This window comes from Nipponia nippon, unplaced genomic scaffold, assembly GCF_047370975.1.
Source record: "Nipponia nippon isolate SJK-2023a ecotype South Korea unplaced genomic scaffold, ASM4737097v1 scaffold_22, whole genome shotgun sequence".
NCBI classification, from domain to species: domain Eukaryota; kingdom Metazoa; phylum Chordata; class Aves; order Pelecaniformes; family Threskiornithidae; genus Nipponia; species Nipponia nippon.
In genome coordinates, this window is record NW_028262339.1 from 9013302 (window position 1) to 9019717 (window position 6416).

The 6416-nt window shown below is 61.3% G+C and overlaps 1 pseudogene; it reads right to left on the reverse strand.

Annotated features, from left to right (window-relative positions):
* Positions 1-251: 251 nt before the first annotated feature.
* On the reverse strand, positions 252-5949 carry LOC148055492 (gamma-secretase subunit Aph-1b-like; annotated as a pseudogene).
* Positions 5950-6416: the final 467 nt, after the last annotated feature.

The window sequence follows — 6416 nt, forward strand, 5'->3', positions numbered from 1 at the left end:
CCTCCCCGGCACAGGGGACGGCACATCTTCTGCGGCGGGAGGAGAAACGATGGGTTTCTTTGGGATCAGGCCTCCGGCAGTCCAAGGTAGCATCCTTCCCAGGCAGGCTAACTGGGGATCTGCTTGTGGTGGAGCCAGCAAAGCCAGGTCCTCCAAAACTGAGCTGTTGTCCAGGAGCTCCCAAAGGGGTGCCGGAATGAACCAGCCCCAGCCACACCAGTCAGCTGACTGCCACAGCCAGACCCCAGCACCTACCCTGCCGGGACTGGCTGGGGTCCCCTAGTCCAGGAGAAAAGATATTGCAGAGAAGGTGATGGCCGCTCTTGCCACCGGGATGGAGGGGAGGGCAGGGGCAGCTGGGGACAGGAACATCCCACGGGGCCTCAGGATCCTGGCTGGGGGCTGGCTCCGCTCCGTAGACCTGCAGGAACCAAGAGGAGAGGGGGTCATTTTTCACCAGACTCCATACCCCATCCACTTCCTCCAGGAGAGGCAACAACCCAACCACAGCCCTGAATCCTAGCTTCTCCTCCAGTCTGGCAGCCAAGGGAATGATGCCCTTGTTCCAGCCCCGGGGACACCCTCTCCCCATCCCAGCGCCAGTCCTGGAACCCAGAGGGACCCATAGGGTTCCCCATCCCCTTTATGGAGCAGGACTTACAGAGCAGGAAGCGCCGCAGGTTCTGGGCAGATCCCCCGAAAGTAGGTAAGCCCAGGCGGCAGCAATGGCCATCAGCACGTAGGAGGGCACCAGGCTGCCCACGTACAGTGGGTTGCAAAACGTCTGAGAGAAAGAGGTGGGAGAAGGAAGGGGTGAGCAGGCAGGAGAGGACAGGGACAGGATGGGTGGCAGTGTCACTGCCTCAGTGAGTGGGACAGGGGACACCAGCTCCAGGATTCGGTTTGTGAAGGGCCAGCTGCAAGTCCCCCAAACCCAACTGCTTTGCTAGCACCAAAGGCTGTTCCCCCACCGGCATGGGGACCAGCACACACCCACAGCCATCCCCAAATATAGGTCCTGGCACAGAGCTCTGCTCCCAGCTACTCACCAACCCCGAAACAGCAAGGTGCATGACAACGACCACCATGATCTCCCACCAGCGCCGATGCTCACAGCCGTGGAAGAAGAGGATCCCCCAGAAGGTGTGAAGGAAAATCAGCACCATGGTCATAAAAGCTGCAGGGAGCAGCAGAGGGGTGTCACCAGGGAAGCACCCACCCTGACCTAGCTGCAGGCTCAGGGAGGGATGGAGAGGAGTTAGGAAAAGGCAGTAGGGGCACTGCTGGGCCAGACTGGGAGGTGCTGGGGCAGACCCGGAGAGTGAGAGGGATGGGGGAGAGGAGCAGGGAGGGTCACAGGGGACAGAGAGAAGGGTTTGGCACAGAGAGATGTGACAGGGGACTGTAAGGGGCTCAGATGGGTACGGGGAGTGGCAGCGGGGTGCAGCATGGAGGGGATAGCATGGAGGGCTGAGACTCCAGCCCCCCCCCCGGGTCTGCCGCCTCTGTAGTGGGGCAGAGACACGAGCGAAGAGTGCTGGTCACTCACCTGAGGTCAGGAAGGAGAGCTGTGAGTCCCCGTGGATGCCCACAGTGCCAGGCCCTAACGCGTCTGCCAGCAGATTGATCATGGAGAAGGCGCCGCTCATGAGCCCAAAGCCCACGCCAGCCACTGCCGGGACAGGGACACCGTCAGGCCCTGAGCCTCCCAGGGCCACCCCAGGCACCTCCTAGCCCCTTGGGGGACCCAGCCAGCTTCGGTGTGAGAAACCTCCCCTTCCCCCCAGTACCATGCCCAGCCCTGCCCGGGCTCACTCCTCGCCCCACAGTTGGGGTGCCCCGCTCTGCGCAACACTCACCATATGCCATTTGCTGGATGGAAATGGGGGAGCAGCCGTCCTCGCTGAGGGCCACCAGCCCCTCGATGGCCTTCCTGTGGGGTGAGAGCATGCTGGAGCCCAGCACAGCCTGGCTGCCACCTCTCGAGGCATGGTGCAGCACCAGGATGGAGCAGACGGGAGCTGGAGTCTCACTCTGCACCATCCCACCCTCCTGATAACCTCCCCATCACCGAGCCGCAACACCCACCATAGAGAACATCCGCGTGACGGCCCTGAACCACCGGACAAACCAAGCACATGAAAGCCATGCAAAGCCACAGAGAAAGATTTTCACAGAGGAATATGAGTGCCAGCCAGACCAGCAGAGCAGGGCTGAGGGCGAGAGGGACATTGGGTGCAAAGCAAGCAGCACTCCCACATGGAAAGCAGCCCCAGCACAGGTGTGGGAGGTGCATGCCGGGAGGGTGTACCTGATCTCCGCATTTATACTCCTAGAAGACGTTGAAAAAAAAGGAGGGGGTGCAGGGAAGAGCTCAAAGAGCTAGAAAAATTCTTTGGGGAGAGAAACTGGGAGAGCTGGTCTTCATAATTTTTATCAGCTAGAGGTGTGGCGGGTGAGGAGGACGCCAGACGGCTCCTCAGCCCGCGGAGGACAGCAGCGCTTGCAACCGGAGATCCGCAGGGCAAATGAAATGCAGTCGTTTGTATTAGAGGCTGCTCCGCGGAGCTCTGCTACCCTCTGCCTGCCCGCCTCCGGCAGCGCCCTGCCACAGGGAGCTGTGTGAGCCTGCCTACCCGGCCCCCCGGGCCTTCCCCCAGCCCCTCGCCCCATACCAGCACCCAGCCAGCTGGGAAGGTGGGGACTCTGGGGGGGGGGGTAATGAGGGATGCCGACCCCAGTATCGCCTCCCCTTGTCTGCTTCCCCAGCCCCAGAACAGTATCTGTCCATCTGAACATAAGCAGTACAGGGTACAGTACGTGCTCACCCAGCAGGTGGCACAAGCCCCCGCACTCGAGGCCCGCCGCTGCAGGGAGGCCGGGAGCTGCTGGAGCTGTGCTGAGACTTTGCCTCAGGCTGCCCAGGGCACCAAGCACAGGGCTGGTGGCAATGTGCCACCCCACAGAGCCCCAGAACCACCTTCAGGCTGTCCCTGCTTACACAAAACCATCCCTAAGAAAGGAACAAGACTGGCCAGGAGGCGAGGGCATATCCCTAGCCCTTCTCTGTGCCCCACACAGCAAAATGGGCACTTCCCAGTGCCTGGCATACCCCCAACGTCCATCTGAGCTGCAGGAGCACTGCTGGCACTAGTCACCAGGCAGTAGAGCAGAGAGGATGTGACATGTCCTGCAGCAGCCCAAATCCACAGCCTACCTGTCCCAAATTCAGGGAGATGCTACCAGTCACCTCAGCCCTGGGTCCTCCAGACTTTAGGGATGCTCTGCTCCACCACCTGCCACCCACTCGAGGTCAACATACCGACGCAGGTACCACCCGCGCGCTCCCAGCGAGGACCGAGGTGGCTTGGTGCCACGCTTGGTATCCCCCAGCCCAGGAGCTCCCAGCCAAAATCCAGCACCCGCCATGGCCGGGAGGACGATCCAGCAGCGCTGGAGCAGGGTGGGAGATGCCCTTACCTGAGGAGCTTGTAGTAGAGGAAGCGGAAGGCCTCCTGCAGCAGCACAGAGAACATCACCCCAAATATCAAGAGCCCCTTCTGCAATGGCTCATCCCGGGGGTCGCTAGCTTTAACGGCGATAAACCAGATGAGGGAGGAGAGCAGCAGCGACACCAGCCAGAAGAAAGCCCTGCAAGAGAGAGAGCGACTGCTGGCACCGGTGCTGTGCCGGGACCAGCGCCAGTGCCGTGCCCGTGCCCTTCGGCACTGCGCCTGCACCCCTCTGTGTGGGTACTGGCACCCGCAGCTGTGCCCTGGCCTTGCCCACTCCTCTACCAGTACCAGGGCTGTTCTGGTACCAGTGCTGGGCAGGTGGTGCCCATACCGGTACCACTGCTGTGCCTGCACTCCTCCTCCACTGGTAACCAGAACTGGCACCAGTGCTCCCATTGTGCCCATGCCAGTACCAGCGCCAGGCTCATATCCACACCAGTACCAGTTCCATACCCTACTGATCCCATAGCGGTACTGGTACCAGTGCCCCTGCTGCACACATGCACCAGTATCATTACCGACCCTGCACTGGGCCTGGTACCAGTGCTCCACCCATGCCATTACTGACACCAGTGTCCTCCCCATCGTGCCCACGCCACGTGGTGACCACAATGTCACCAGTACAATACTACCACTGGTGCCCCTGTTGTGCAAAGAATGGCACCAGTACGAGTACCAGTACTGGTGCCCCTGTCATGCCCACAATGGTACCAGTACAAGTACAGATACTGGTGCCCCTGTCACACCCACAATGGTACCAGTGTAAGTACCAGTGCTCCTGCTGTGCCCGCAATGGTACCAGTACAAGTATGGATACTGGTGCCCTGTCACACTCACAAGGGTATGAGCACCAGTACTGGTGCTCCTGTCATGACCACAACCACCAGTATGAGTACTGGTGTCCCTAATGTGCCCACGATGGTACCAGTAAAAGAAAGAATATTGGTGCCCCTGCCATGCAAGCAACAGCACCAGTATGAGTACCGGTACTTGTCCTCCTGTCGTACCCACAACAGCAGCAGTACTGGTCCCCTGTTGTGCCTCTGCCAGTACCACTCACGTCCCTGTCACAACCATACTGGTACCAGTGCCCCATCACGCCCATACTGGTACCAGCACCCCTGTCACACCCATACTGGAACCAGTACTGAAACCCGTACCAGTGTCCTGTCACGCCCACACTATTACCAGCACCAGCACTGGTACCAGCAGAGGCGCTGGTACCAGCACCCTGTTATGGCCATACTGGTACCAGCACCAGCACTGGTACCAGCACCAGCACTGGTACCAGCATCCCTGTCACGCCCATACTGGTACCAGCACTGAAACTCGTAACAGCGTCCTGTCATGCCCATACTGGTACCAGTACTAAAACCAGTACCAGTGCCCCATCATGCCCATACTGGTACCAGTACTGGCACTGGTAGCAGCATCCCATCACACTCATGCTGGTACCAGCACTGGCACTAGTACCCAGTGTCCCTGTCACACCCATACTGATACCAGTACTGAAACTGGTACCAGCACCCCTGCCACACCCATAGTGGTACCAGTACTGAAAGCAGTATCAGCGCCACTGTCACGCCCATACTGGTACCAGTACTGAAACTGGTACCAGTGCCCCTGTCACAACCATACTGGTACCAGTACCAGCATTGGTACTAGCGCCCCATCACACCCATACTGGTACTGGTACTGGTACCAGTGCCCCTGTCATGCCCACACTGGTACCGGCTCCGGCACTGGTACCAGTGTCCCTGTCACACCCATAGCAGTACTGGTACTGGCACTGGTACCAGCGCCCCTGTCACGCCCATACTGGGACCAGCACCGGCACTAGTAGCAGCGCCCCTGTCACGCCCATACTGGGACCAGAACTGGCACTGGTACCAGCGCCCCTGTCACGCCCATACTGGGACCAGCACTGGTACCAGCGCCCCTGTCACACCCATGCTGGTGCCAGTATCGGACCTGGTACCAGCACCAGCACTGGTACCAGCGCCCCTGTCACGCCGATATTGGTACCAGTACTGAAACTGGTACCAGTGTCCCTGTCACACCCACACTGGTACCAGCACCGGCACTGGTGCCAGACCAGTACCGACAGCCGTACCAGTACCCGCTCTAGGCCCACACCAGTACGCACGGCGGCACCCGCGCCCCTCCCGGTGCCGGTGCGGGACTGACCCGGCGATGAGGATGATGATGCGCAGCGGGTCGCGGGCGATGGTGAAGAGGAAGAGGCCGAGCGCCGGCCCGAAGGCGATGAAGGTGCACCCGAAGAAGACGGCGAGCGTCATGGCGGCGGGAGCGGAGCGGGGACGGGACCCGGCGGCTCGGACCGGACCTACCGGCCCCGCCGCCCCCTTCCCCTCCCCCGCCCTTCCGGGGCCGCCTGACGTCACGCGTCGCCTGCGCGCGCCGCCGCCGCCGCCGGAAGGGGAGCGATGGGGCGGGGCTGCGGGCGGGGGCTGGGGCGGGGCGGGGCTAGGGCCTGTCACGTGTTACTGGTGTGGGCGGGGAGGACTACACTGGTGCTGCGGTCCGTACTGGTCTGACATCAGTGCTGGTGCTGGTCCCAGTATGGGCGTGACAGGGACACTGACACCGCTGCGGGTGCTGGTCCCAGTACGGGCGTGACAGGGACGCTGGTACCAGTTTCAGTACTGGTACCAATATGTGCATGACAGGGGAGCTGGTACCAGTGCTGGTGCTGGTACCAGTATGCGTGTGACAGGGGTGCTGGTACCAGTTTCAGTACCGGTACCTGTATGGGTGTGACGGGGGCGCTGGCAGCATTGCCCTTACCGGTACCCGTATGGGGGCCGGGAGGGTACAGCCCGTCACCGGGGGTGGCTGCTCCCGTCACGGGTGGGTACGGCCTGCAGCAGGGGCCCACAG